A 15434-nucleotide genomic window follows, 5' to 3' on the forward strand; every position below is an offset into this window, starting at 1 on the left:
ACTAACTCAACAATACAGAACAATATTAGCAATGGTTCCTTAAAGCATGCATATCTCAATTATGGAAGTAGCTTTATAACTACATTTAACTTGGACTCTACTACTATAAGATCCATTATTTACAAAAACTGGTATTTTATCACCAGTAACCCACAACTCCATGGAAAATTTGAATCTTTACCACCTATTGTGTATAGGCGAGGTAATAACCTTAAAAGTATACTAGAAAGAAACAAAAAGTTGGATTTTTTCTCAAAACAGAAATGTGGCCACTGTAATTGGTGTAAACTTTTAAAAACAGGTTCAACATTTCAAATTAGAGGTAAAAAATATGATATCTATCATAAAATGGACTGCAACACTAGATCTGTAGTCTATTTGGCTTTATGTGACTGTTGTCCGGCATATTATGTCAGTAAAACAGACCAAAGGTTTAAGGACAGAATATATCAACATTCCTATGCAATAAGGAAAAGAAGACAACGCTTTAGCAAAACACATCATAAATCAGGCTTCCATTTTCTAGCCATTGACCATATCCCATATGCCTTATTCCTTGAAATTAAGGAATTAGAATGGCAGATTAAATTGGAAGCTTTCAGTAGACCAGAACACTGTAATATTTCCTGTATCCTTAAACTTAAGAGCTATATGAGATAACTAATATCTCTTCCTTCTATTATTTTGGTTTTACTAGTTTCCAATCTCAGGTACAACATTTTTATTAGAATCATATGTACATCTGGCCCTTGGGGCTATACATGGAGGTATGGGGTTTATTATTATAGGGTCATTACCTGTTTGGTGTAAACTATGAGGTTTATGTCCTATATATATTTACATATTTACAACTTCCATTTTTATAACATTATACCCTTTAAATAGTATTACATTTTACTTGGGTTTATTCAGGTACTACTGTTCTTTGTAGGCATATACGTAGTTCAGGTTTTGAATACAGTACACAGTAGTTTTACAATATAAACTTTACATTCATGGTTTTGACAGAGACTGTCATATTTCTTTTTGTATATTCGCAACCTTTTCATTACACTTTAATACTTTTCCAATCTTTTAATTTATTTTTAATGATTTCCCTTCCTTTCTTGGAAGGGAGTCGCTGACTGGGAATTAATTTAGTTTGGACACATACACACTTACAGTGTAAGAATTGATGTCCTTTGCCTTTATTTTGGCAACATTGTAAGTCTGGATAAGGCTAACTTACATGGTAAAAAGTCCAAGATTATTAAAGTGTTGCATGAACTTTTGGACAGTGGAAGTATTTAGTTAGCATCTGTTATGTTATTTGGTTAAGCGCTGTAACTTTTAAGCTGTTTATTTCTGAATTTTATAACTATTGTTAAATCTAAGTGCGCAAGTCCACGCCCTAAAATGGTGATGTCATTTACAAAAAACTTTTTAAATGGACTTTGGCGCCAACTTGTTTGTATTTCTGATGAAGCTACTGTCTAATCAGTAGCGAAAACGCTATTTTGGTGTGGTTTTAAAATAAAAAATTGCGTTAAAGCTCTATTTTTGTTGCTCTTTTGGACCTGGTCTTCTGACGGCTGTGTTTTCGTCAATATATGGTCTGATAGATACAAAATTGATGGGTCTATATCATTCGTTCAAACAAGCAAATGTCCATAACGCTGAAACATTGAACTGGGAAGTTCGAAGTTTAAAAATAGCAAAGCCACAGAACATCAAATTATTTCCCAGGGAAAGAATTCTGTAGGCCATTTCCGTGGCTTTGCTATTTCCTCCACTGTGGTGTGATCTCGAAGTTGGCATATTTAAGTGGGGTGGGGGTGTAAGATTTAGTACCCAAAGTATCAGAAATGGAATTTCTGTGAATTACTATATTCCACTTCTTGGTCACCAGTTTATTCATATTATGTAATTTATTAAAGTAAGGCACGGCTAAGCTCATAGTATAATTCTGGGTTTCTTGTTTCCCTGTATTAAAGGACCATTGTTTAGCTTTTCCATAATTTATCAAAAATTGCAGGAAAATCTGTTGTTTCCTTCTGTATTAACTTCTGAAAATAATTCATTTACCAATTCATGTGGGTAATACAATTTAAAAACCATAGATACCAATTGTTTCTGTTCACTTAAGAACATCTCATTATCAAAAATTAGACTAGATAATCTAATCGCTTGTCTTCTAACTAAATTTTTCATTTGAAATGTAGGATGTTTGCAAGAAAAAAATATAAAAAACACTATTTGAATAAGTTGGATTTATGTAAATTGAATACTTCATTATTTTCCCCTCTATATCAAATGCAATACTGACATCTTAGAAGTTAATGCTCTCTTTCTAATCATCATAGGTAAAAAAATTAAAAAATAGTGTTGTAGTTCATGTAATCCATTGAATCTTCCAAGCTTGCATATTTCTCCCCAAACAAAGAATACACCATCAAGGTAGCATAAATACATATTAATTGACTTCTTTCTAAAATATACAGTCATTCCCTCCACCACATCATAATATTAGCATAAACAGGGTTACTGCTCATGAATTAGTTATTGAATTTTCTTTTTTTGACATAGGAGAAAGGAACACAACAGAGTTCTCTGTAATTTTGCTAAATGCTGGGGAAAAACAAACAATGGTAAAATAGGAAGATGTCTAAATGTAGTTCATGTAATTAATATTGATATATTTAAGAAGGAACATCAATTTTATTTTAGGATAACCTTGATTTACTGAGTGTAAAGCTACCTTCAACAGTGGGACATTAGGCATAGTTTACATTGTGAATTGCTTATTTTGTGATGCATCCTATGTAGGAAAAAACAAGGGATAATTAAGAAAGAGAATCTGCAAACATTACTATAGTATAAAAATGTGATACAATGAATGCCATTTTAAAACATACTTTGATATGTGGGTCTTTAAAAAAATGTTTTTTTTTTTTTCATTTTAGAAAGGATTTTACCAAACCAATAAAAAGAAGATTAATAAAATAGCTGAGATGTTCAAGAACTTTTCTGTATTATGAGGTTGAATGCAACTCAGAGATCAGGGCTAAATGAAAGCATTTCTATTAATTATTTGCTGAAAAAAATCATGTTTCATTTATCTGAAATATTCAAGTTATACATTTTACAAGTAAAAGTGTAAAATAACACTGTTTTATCTTTTTGATATGTGACAGTCTTAATTGTTTGTATAAGATTGATAATGTGATTACTTCATATCATTGGGTTAATTACTATGAAATGACATCTGAAGTTGTTTCATTTATTCTGAGAGATGAAAGCGTATAATCATAAATAAATTGTCTATGGAAATTTTTAGCTGGTGTTAATTTATTTTAATTATTAGTTATAGTATAATTCCAACCATTGATGGAGCAATCAGTGCTTTGTTGTCCTCTCTCTCTCTCTTTCTCCCTATATATAAATACACACACATACACACACACACACACACACACACACACACACACACACACACACACACACACACACACACACACACATATATATATATATCTATATAAATAAAAATGTAAATGTTCGTTTGTTCAAAATCATAAATCTCCAAAAGTTCTTCACCGATTGCTTTGAAATTTTCACACAATGTTGCATTCGAATACGTGTGTTTTTATATACCTACTATTATATAGATGTCACACGTTGCATTCGAATACACACGTGTTTTTATATACCTACTATGGATTTTATATATTTATATACAAATATGCAATTTTATATGTTTTTGTTATAACTTTCTTACTTCTTTTTCAGTGCAATCAATCTGCTTTAGTTCATCCAAATAATGCCTAGCAGAAGATCAAACTTAGGTCGTCGTACTCACAGAGCGGAAGCAGTGTGACGAGTAACTGCATATTTGTATACAAATATGCAATTTTATAGGTTTTTGCTATAACTTTCTTACTTCTTTCTCAGTGCAATTGATCTGCTTTAGTTCATCCAAATAATGCCTCACAGAAGATCAAACTTAGGTCATCGTACTCGAGGAGTGGAAGCAGTGCAACGAGTAATTGCAAATCAAACTGAGGAAGAATGGGCATCAGTGAACGAAGCAAAACAAACAAAGAATGGCTCAAATACATGCCAAGGAAGCAGCAGAGTGATGTGCAGCCAGACTTGAGGATGCACGGTTGCGAGCACGGCGATCGCATTCTGCAGCTTCAGATCTGCTCGTTCTCCTTGATCGACACCAACGGACGAAATAAATGCTTGCCTGAAATACTTTACTTTGTGGCGACATGTAAAGACATTAAAATTAACTACAAATATGTGTGTCCAGCTGCAAAACGATCGATCAGCTGAGATATTCTCACATCAATTGCTGGAAATTGAGAACGGAAAGGTGCCGGTTGATCTGACCTCAGGACGAATTTCATTGCCTCATAACTTCTGCAATTTAGTGACGTCAAAAGAAGAATTGGTTGAAAAAGTATTTCCCAATATTCAAACCAATTATAAGAATCACGATTGGCTGACTGAATGAGCTATTCTTGCGGCCAAGAACAAAGACGTCTACGAACTTAACAATATTATTCAGTCTAACATTCAAACGAGCCAGTCACATACAAGTCCGTCGACACTGTTGCGGAAGCAGATGAAGCGGTTAATTATCCAACAGAATTTTTGAATTCACTTGATCTGCCAGGGATGCCACTGCACGTACTGCAATTGAAAATCAGCGTGCCAATTATCATGTTGCGAAATATCAACCAGCCAAAGCTTTGCAATGGCACACGTCTTGCAGTAAAAAAATTAATGAGCAACATCATAGAAACAACAATCTTGACAGGACCTTTCAAAGGTGAAGATGTCCTCATTCCTCACATTCCTATGATTCCAACAAATATGTCATTTCAATTTAAGAGATTGCAATTCCCAATTCGATTGGCATTTGCAATCACCATCAACAAAGCTCAGGGCCAATCTTTAGAATTGTGCAGTTTAGATCTACACACAGATTGCTTCTCACATGGACAATTATATGTTGCGTGTTCTAGAGTCGGCAAACCAGACGATCTCTATATCTGCACAGACAATGGAACAGCAAAAAATATTGTATACCCACAAGCATTGTGAAATTAAACATATTAGAAACGTGCGCTTTCTCTTTTCTTTCTTTTCCATTTAACCAGACTCAGCCACAGCAAAGCGTGGTGGGTACAGCTAGTATATATATACACATATACATATATTTTTTTTGCTCTGCTCAAAGTTCAAGTTTTAGTTAAGACAGCAATCCATAAGCAGCATTCTTTGAATTAGCTTGCAGAAATAAAAACTTTCCATACTCCATACCTTGGTATGGGTCATGAATATTATAAATCTGCTCTTTATGTTTCTCAGCCTCTGATGCAAGGCACAGTAAAGTTTCAAGAACAATTTGCACCTGTGTTGCAGAACTTTTTTGTGCTTCCTGCTAAAGAAATAATAATGTCCCACAGACAACTCATTTTACATGGTAACCACAGTCCATACTCTTTAGCATATACTTGCAGAAACATTTGCATGTAGCTGTGTACAACAGTACCAGTAAGTAAACTAATATATACATTTATTCACTGTGACACATTTTAAAGCAATGACAAATTGTTTAATTTAATTAAATATGTCATCAACAATTTTAGAAAGATCACATGCAATACTTTTTGAGATACAGTAACTGATAACCTTCACTGCTAGTGTATATATATATATATATATATATATATATATATATATATATATATATATATATATATATATATATAACACACACACACACACACACACACACACACACACACACACACACACACACACACACACATACACACACATAGAGAGAGGCATTATTGCTTTCACTTAACAGCTTTATCATGTTATCATGCAAAAATAAAGCTTACTTTTCTCATATTTCCAGTGTGTGCAACTCAAATCATTTAAACCATTCAGCATAATTGGGCATGTATATGATAGACCATAAAAGTTATATGATTCAAGCCATCATGATAATTCCAACCCAGTATATAAGATTTTACCCCTTCAGTGTTAATCCTTTCATACAAAATAACTAACTAACTAACTAACTAACTAACTAACTAACTAACTAACTAACTAACTAACTAACTAACTAACTAAAGTGGGACTAGAGAAGAAGGAGCAGGAGAAGGAAAATAAGGAAAGTGGAATTAGAATGCACACAAGAGTCCATCCAAGGAAACAACAGAACATATCAATATATTATGTACCCTCTTTGGTTTGTCAAGAGTGCTTAATCTCCCTTTGTTCCTCAGTACTGATTTCCATCTCCTAGTCAGTACTTACTACATTAGCAGCTTATGTAGAACCATATATTCACTATTATCGCATCTACTGTTATTATGAGGATGCAGAGGAAAGAGATTCTGCCTCATTCCTCCTTAATGTGCTGGATGAATGTATAGTGACCAGTCTGTCTATTCTTTGTTAGGGGGGGACTTACTTGTGAAATCTAATTTTGCTCTGTCCCTTCTCTTAATGTCTCCAGCTGTTCCTGCCATAGGAAATGGTTTCACTTTCTCTGCAGAGCATCTGCATTGAGAAGTCTCTCCATCTTTTGGAAAACATTTTACATCTGAAGGCAATGTGAGTGAAAACACTTGTTTTCATTTTAGTAAAATAAAAGGTGCACGGTATCTAAAATATACTCTGAATCATAAGTTGCCTTACCCATTTCTGAGTTGCATTATATTTTGCAAACAGTCCTGCATTATAGTCTAGCACTATCTTGACTGGATGACCTGCAATTTTTTGCTACCATCCTCTTCTCCTGTTCTTCACAGAATATAGTCTTTAAAATTATAGTTCAAGCACTTGAATATAAAAGTGTCTGTGGAAATTAAAATTCTTTTGGAGACAGTACCCATTAGTTTTTGCACTACTAAGAAGAGGCAGTTCCATTTTCATAAATACTACAGGGTTTGCCCCATCAACCTGCCTCTCTCTCTCTCTCTCTCTCTTTTGCAAGCCTAGTGTTCTCAGATTGTTCTTGCATATTTTTCTTTCTAAGTCATCTAACTTGTTCTCCAGTTTCTGAGTCTGGGACTCCATGTCTTTAATCTGCTTGATGTTTAGACCAATCTCTGCCCCTTGCCTATGCCAATCTTTGCTGTGAGATCAAGTGCTGAATATGTTGCATTGCTTTGGTGGTTCTGCTGAGTTATTTATCAAGATTAACATTTGCTTTAGTTCCTCAATGCTTGAACACATTATCATAGTTATGTAGGTAATACATATGAAGATACAATGTCATGGTGTCACACTGATGAAATCACTCCCTGTCCTCCTGGGTGTAGTGCTAATCATGTCTTCAGACTCACTGGCAATTGTGGAGGCAGTATCAGTATTTGTCAAGAGTGTCATCACTCCATGACAGATTCCTTGGGATACCATATTTGAACTAATAGATGTCCAAGTCACCATAAACAAAATGACATACCTCTATGAGTTATAGAACACCCTCTCTGCTCCTGTCTGAGCTTAATAGCTATCTTAACACATTAGCTGAAATCCCTATTAATCCCAGCACCTTTCTGCTGGAAGACTTGAACTATCCATGAATAAATTGGATGAATTTGGACACTATCACAAACAGATTTGGGAAAGAAAGATCCATAACTGGTCTCCAAGGACTTTCTTTATTTGATACAAGAAACATCCTTGAATATCATTCCTTGAAACAGAGTCTAATGAAGAACAGGTGGAAACAAAAGAGTCTGATCTGGACAATGAGGAATAACCCTCGGGAAAGGCGATATTTCCTCCTACTGTGATCTGAAACCTTAATGAATGATTTTCAGGACCCATTTGTCTGAAACCATCTGTTGCCAAAGAGAAAAATTAATATTTAGACATTCTGGAAGCAAAAATGGGACCAGGGTAGGAGGTGGTCACAAAGTCTGACTAATCATTCAGACTTGTTGGATTGTCCTTGGTTTTGGGAGTTTTTGGACCCCCACCCTCCTCCTTGCTATTTCTTCATAAATGTTTGATTATCTGTATTTATTTATTTATTTATTTATTTATCGAGACCATTCATTCTGCTTTTTTTCCATCATTGTATGATGATATAGGAAATACCTTGGAAGATTTAGAAAAGAAGAGCTAAAAATCTTCGAGATTCACTGTATCATCCTATCCATTTTAAGACACTTTTTGATCACCTCTGCATTAGGGGGGCAAAGACTAAATCTGTCCAAGGGTGAATTTAAAATCTTATTTTTAGCATCATCTTGGAGGTTCTGAGAATGCAGCTATGCAAACCTCCTCAAAACAGTATCAGTGGCAAAAGCCCTGTAAGAGTTAACAACAAAGTCATGCACACACTGTAAACAATAGGTAGTGACCTGTGCAATAGAAGAAAATAAGTTATTAAGAGCAAGTTTTACTCATAAGAAGAAACTGCAGATAAAACATTCCTCACACTTTCACAATTTGTCAGACCAAATGTTAACACATGAGCCTGAAAATTCTTTTTGACAGGAAAAATGGGGCAGACCATGCTACTAATGGCAACAGCAGCTTCTCCATGGATGGGTCCGGCATTCTAACATCTTTTGTCTCATGTCTCAACAAAGAAATGTTATTCTTATGTTTAGAAATGTAAAAAGTATTATAGGAAGCAGTAGAATTGATGGAGGTGTTTAATAAACATGTTCTTGTAAGTAATTCCATGAACAGAGTCAACTGTTGTCTTAGGAATAAAATAGAGGGTGATATTTATGAATATCCATTTTTTTTAGTTTAGAAACCATAAGCAAATTGTTGAACCTCATAAGACAAGACAGTTCTCTGGGTCCCAACAACTTACCAGATGCTTTTGGGTTACTTATGCTAAATATATTTCTACAATTATGGCATCCTTCTTTAATACAGTGTTATTTCATAGTTATGTCCCTTTAAGTTGTAAGTGTGCAGATGTTATATCTATTCAGAATGGTGGTTCACTGGATAATATCACCAATTATAGGCCAATTAACCTAATTCCCTTGGTGGGTAAGAGTTTTGAGAGATGTTTATGATCTGTCTTAACTGCTGATTTAAAGGATTGTCTGTTGGATCTCTCTCAACATGGTTTTACCTGTAATAGAGCAACATTTACTAATTTGACAAGTTTTTATGACTCTGTTACTTTGGCCTTGGATCAGGGTTTATCTGTTGTTGTGGTATATACAGAGCTTTCTAAGGCTTTTGAAAATATTCTACATAATATAATTGTTGATGCAATACATGAAAAGCTGATAAATCCATACATTACACGTTGGATCTCAAACTGGCTAAATTGCAGGAAGCAGTGAGTTAGAATTACGATTATCTATCTAACTGAGCTGATGTCTAAGTACTTGGTCCAATGTTATTTAATATACCTTTTTCCTCAGACACCAAAGCATTTCTGTATATGGATGGCAAAACATGCTGATGATATAAAACTTGGACAAGCTATAACATCATTAAGGGATGCAGAATAAGTTAATCTGTATTTGAGTAAAGTAGCATTTTGGTTAAATTATAATGGGCTATATATTAATAAAAAATATGGAGTCCTTTATTTTGGCAAACCTAGATTGAATATCAAGGTGAAATTGTGAACCTCAGTTTTATCAAATTTGCCAGAATATAAGGATTTGGGCATTCGAATTTCTAGTAATTTTAAATTTAGATCATATGTGCAAGTAATTAAAACCAAAATGCTCAAAGCTGTAGCATTCATTTTTAAGAACTTTGTTTCAAGAAATGCAGAATTATTTAAAAAATATTTATTGCATATGTTCAGCCTATTACTGAATATAATATGATATGTTGTGCATATAACAAAGATGATTTATTAATTTTGGAAGGAATAGAGAGGAAATTTACAAAGAGAATTTCTGGGTTGAAAAATCTTCCATATCAAGCTAGATTGGATGTATTAGGTCTTTTTTTTTCATGGGTTATAGGTTTATGTGAGAAAAGTTGTGTCTAGCTTATCAGGCATTAAGGAATGAAACGCTTCATTTAGTACTAAGCATTGATCTTACAGATTTTATTCAGATTGCAGGTGTGTAATTATTCATTTAAAATGGGAAGATGTAGAACTGTTGCTAGAGCAAAGTCTCTATCCCATTATCAGGTATATATATGGAATAAACTCCCTCTATTAATTAGATAGTCTGAATCATTTTTTTCGATCTAAAAAAATCATGATAACCGGGTTGATAGTAAGGTATATACATCTGTATTGGAGTCTGCATTTAATTGGCATTTTGCCCCAGTGCATTTTTTCAAAGTACTGAACCTATTGAAACTATGTGCAGGGAGAAATTTAAACACTCCCTGGAGTTCAATAAACTCTGTGTAGGCTTCGTGCAAAGCCTACACTGAGTTTACTTGTTAGCGCAATCAGCAGCAGTGCTAATCTCATACTAATGTTGCTCCTCATGCTTACATGAATACAAGTGGTGTTTCATGGCCAGAAACACTGTTGCCAGCCAGGAAACTGTGCAGAACAGCATGAACACAAAAAGAACATGCATATGTGTTTGCCAGTAGGAAACTTGCTCTTCTAGATTGCACAGACAGCCACAACGACTACTGGGGTGAAATTTCTGCAATAACTGCAGTATTAACACATTATAGAAAATTATTCTAATTGCAATGTATGCTACAACAAGTATATTCAGACTGAATTAATAGATGGGGTGAACAGCAAGGGCATATGCAATAAAACCTGTTTGTAGTCGCCCAGGAATAAAAGCTTATGACCCCAGGGTATAAAAGCGTCTTTATTGCCCACATATCTCGGTTCGCCCTAATAGAAAGGCCAGGCGTCAAAAACAAGATACCAGCCAAAGAATGCAGAACAAGGCCCACTCCAAAGAACAGCCAAAATCACCCGCCTAACCAGAGGGCGGCAAAGGCAACACCATAGCCCAAACCCCAAACCCATACATTTATGGTAGAGGGAACCGTACCATTGTTGGATGGTACACATTGCTGCTATGCTTACATCTGGTAGAAAACTGTACTAGAGTCTTCGGGGAGGATTGCAAAATCATAAAGCATTAGGGGCCAAAATGCCCTGTAAAGCAGCATTGGCAAAGGGAGCCATAAACTGTAAAGCATTAGGAAGGTGTCCGTGCCCTGTAAAGAAGGTGTACTGAAAGGTGTAGAATATTAGAAAAAATATGAACTCCAAGCTAATGCTTGTGCCAATACTTGCTTCTAGTAGCTAGAATAAAATATCTGAGTGAAAATTAGCAAGAGTGTATGAGGTCTGATTGTAGAATAACATTCCATGATACAAAACCCAATCCATTAGAAAATAGATTGTTTCAAAAACAGAAAGAGAAAGAACCCAAAGCAAAAAGTTTACAAAATAACCACTGAAAAACAAAGAAACCAACAAACCCTGAGACTGCCTGAACGTAAAGTTTCTGTGAAAATAAACAGTATGCTGCCTGTGAAATATTTAAGTAACTGCATCTTAATAAACTATTTGGGGGTTGCCAAAAAAAATGTAGAAAAATGAATAGGTGGTATAAAGGAAGATAAGTCCACAAATAGATACCCTAAGATTATGAAAATGCAGAAAAAGATACCCTAGGAAAGGGATGAAAATAAAGGAAATCCTACTGCCAGAGGATCCTGCAGGAAAAAAAGCTCTCTTTGAAGATAAAACCCAACAACTCAAATTCTTGCAGAGGTAATAATTTAACTCAGCAGCAGCTTTTCCAACACAAGGTTAGCAAGCTCCAACACACAAAAATTGGTACATCCCAAGCAGGAGCTGCCACTGCGGAAATTGCTTAAACTTTGCCTAGAAAGAATAAAGGACAAAGGATGGGAAAATAAAACAGAAAGGAGCTGCAAATGATGGGAAATCGAAGAGAAAGACACATGAAGTGATAAGAAAGTCAAACAAAACCCCAGTCCAATACTAAAGTAAGCTTTTGAAGAGAAACACTAAAAAGCAGGCTAAAAACAAAATCTCCCCTTAAAAATCAGCGCAAACTCCCTTGTACCTTTCTCCCTCTGGCCTCCACTGGCTCTGAAAGGCCTTGTTGTGGAAAACTTGTTGTGCTGAGGAAAAACTAGGGCAGGATGCCAAATACTGAGATGCAGAGGACTGAGAGACTGAAGAGCTGAATTCTTGCCGTGAATCTTGACCTGAAGAGGGAGATGAAAGGCAGGAGGAGGCAGAGGGGCCTCATCTCAAACTCTTCAGGTTGGGGTACCAGTGCTGTCGAGGCCATCCCGGCGCTTATCAGAATCATGGATATCTTGTCTATTCTGGCCTTCAGGAGTAAGGCTTGTCTAATGAGGAGAGGTGGAGGCATAGAAGGCAGAAGATTGAAACTGAATGAATGAGCATCATCCACCTTCCAATAGGGATGAAACATTTTTTTGTGGGGATGAAAAAACTTTGGCAAACTTGGGAGAAACGAACAGGATCTGCGTCTGGAGTAACACCCCATAACACTGTCCCATAAACAAAACACATGAGGATCCAGTTGAGGATCAGTTTCCAATCGTGATGCTCAACACATCCGCCATCTGTTCAAGGCTCCTGCTAGAAACCTTGCCTGGAAGATTGTTGCCTGAGAATTGAGCAGTGGAAAAACAAAGCAAAGCCTTTGCCTGCAAAGAGGCAAGGGCCCTGGATGGGTTGATGTTTGATGTGACAGATGTAGAACATTGTTGTTGTGAATCCTGTCCTGTCCTGGGTGATCCTTGGAAATGAAAGCCAAAATCCCAATCAATACACTGCCTCCATTTCCCTTCCAGTTGTTATGCAATAAATGTTGTCTGAGTCGGCCCACCGGTCTTGCATTGCACCATTTTCCATTGAGGTGTGCTCCCCAAATTGTCCGAGGGATCTCTAGAATCTGACTCGGCCGGGTCTCTGGTCGCCAGAGAGTCTTGTTTAGGTGTGACATTCCTGCCTCCCCACAAAAAATTCTTTCTGAATGCAAAGGTATTATCTGAATGACAGTGTCTAGATCTTGGCAGTGTTGTGTCCATACATTGAAAATATCCTTTGCCATCTGGACTATCTGCATGCTTTTGAAAGGCATGGAAATAATGAAAAGAGCTTGTAGGGCCTAATGTCCAATACCCCCATTTCCTAAGACTAAATAGCCATTTTTGCTTGAAGATTGCTACTAACTTGATGCCTGAAGATTCTCTTCCAAAAAAGATCTGGCAGGGAAGAAGAATTAGTCATTGGGCCTGTTTACGAAAGACTGGCCCCTGCTGCCCTGCAGCTGCCCCCTGCCTCACTCAGCAGCAGGTGCAGCCTTCTCTGCTCTAGGCCCTAATGTACGCTGCCTAGACCCCTGCTAGACCTAGAGATAGAACCCAGACTGAGAGAAGGAGGAGGTAGGGTCCACCTAACTAAACTAATTTGCACCGCCCTGCAAGCTACTTTAAAAAATCTTACTTGTCTAGTCTTGGTCTTCCATTCTCTTTCCTTTTTCAAACCCAGGACCCAGGGGACCAACTAAAACTGCCAGACTGTCTGAGAATTCTAGTTTTTTTGCTCTCGACATGCTCTGATCCTTAAGCCAGGCTGCCTACTAAGAACTGAACCAGTGGCAGCCACCCTGTGAAGAGGCCTGAGGCCTGTCAAAATCAAAACCACTGCAAAAGAATGCACCACCCTGTTCAGAGATATGTACTAAATCCTGCAATTCTTTACACTCTATGCCCTCGCCAAAGCATCCACTTTAGAGGCAGGAATCCTCTGCATCAGGAAAAATCTTGAATATCTTCAGCAGAAGAGTTCGGGATCTGTCTGAGGCAATCTGAACTCAACTCCAACTCCCCCTCCCTGGGCTGCCAGCTAGGAGGAGAGGGAACCTAATTAAAGTAATCAAATCAATCAAATCTTCTGCCATTTTGTTTTTGTGCTTTTTAGGCACAGACCCTGAGGAGAGACAGAGGAGAGGAAGGAAAAAAAACAGACCTGCCCTAAGAAGCCTTAGAAATAGTAGCAGAAGGCCAACCATTCTGCGCATCCGGCATCCGAACGATTTCCCTGTCCGTTTCGCATGATTTGTCTTGCGCTTCGGAGGAAGGGCCGCCGGAGGATCCGCGGCTTTATATAATTACACACCAATTAGACTAACTAAACCAAGTACACCCAACCTCTTTTTAGTGCGCTAAATTAAAACCTAGCACAAAAACCGAGCACCACTATCCCAAAGTCCAAAACAAGAAAGACAAAAATGTAGAGTAACTTTCCTATGTATCTGTTTCACAAGAAAATTCATTAAATACTTTTATTCACTTTTTAACTGAAAAAGCAAAAAGAAAAAACCAAAATAAACCAGCCTACATAACTGGTTTCGTCTTGAAACCTGAAATCTGTCGATCACGAGAATTTCGCAACACTTGCGCACGCTGCTTCTGCATCATCAGACCATGCGCAAAAAGACTGAGGATATAGACGCCGTCATGCTATGGCGGCCCTGATGCTGATGTCAGATCTGGAGATCTGAGCGCGACCGGCCAGCCAATGTTTTGGTTATCGGGCCGCACCGAGACAGTGATTACCCATAATATGAGACTGCAGCAATGTGAGATGAAGAACATCTTAAATGTAGCAGGCAAGGAAAGTGCACTGATTAAAATGGGCACAGACATAAATGATAGGAATGAAGAAAGAGGAAGAGGGCATGTAAAATATAGCAATGCACCCAGATAGGATATGTCAATGTATGTACACTTTCCAGACAAATCAGTAGCATAACGTTAAGCACATATATAGACAGAACAGTATGTACTGCTTTTTGCACCTCCTTTGTGAGTTATATGTATATCATCACACATGATGGCATGTATGTGACTGTCATAAATGTTTACATGTCAATGGAGATGAATGGTTATGACATAATCATCATCGACACGCTCACTGGAGAGGACATTTGGCAAGGATGGTATATACAATTGGGAGCATGTGCATGTTGTAAAGATCTGCAAAATGACTTACTTGAACATGGTTGAAATGTCAGCATAACTCATAACCAATCATGGAGACATAAAGCGACAGACTCGTGGACAACTGCTGACAGAAGCAGGCACAATCAGAAACAATTCTAAAATATTAACAATATTAATCTGTGATATTGACAGAATATGTAAGTTTTAGTTATTATATGTGTTCTGCAGGAACAGACATGTACAATGGTAATGAGTGCCAGTATTCTATAAGGGGAATTCACCGTCCCTTTTCCTAAAATAAACATCTTTGGAGGGGTTAAGTGGGACAATGTTAAACCTGAAGCTGAATTCAGGGGCAATCCTGGCCATTTCAGATGTTTGCATGACACATAAGCCACAAGACACATGTGCAAGAATCAAACTTCTGTCATCAATGTTGTCAATATTCTCTGTATTTAATGGGTTCAACACAGTAAGATGAA

Source organism: Protopterus annectens, chromosome 4.part1 (genome assembly GCF_019279795.1).
Source record: "Protopterus annectens isolate FY-2018-M chromosome 4.part1, PAN1.0, whole genome shotgun sequence".
Taxonomy (NCBI): Eukaryota; Metazoa; Chordata; order Ceratodontiformes; family Protopteridae; genus Protopterus; species Protopterus annectens.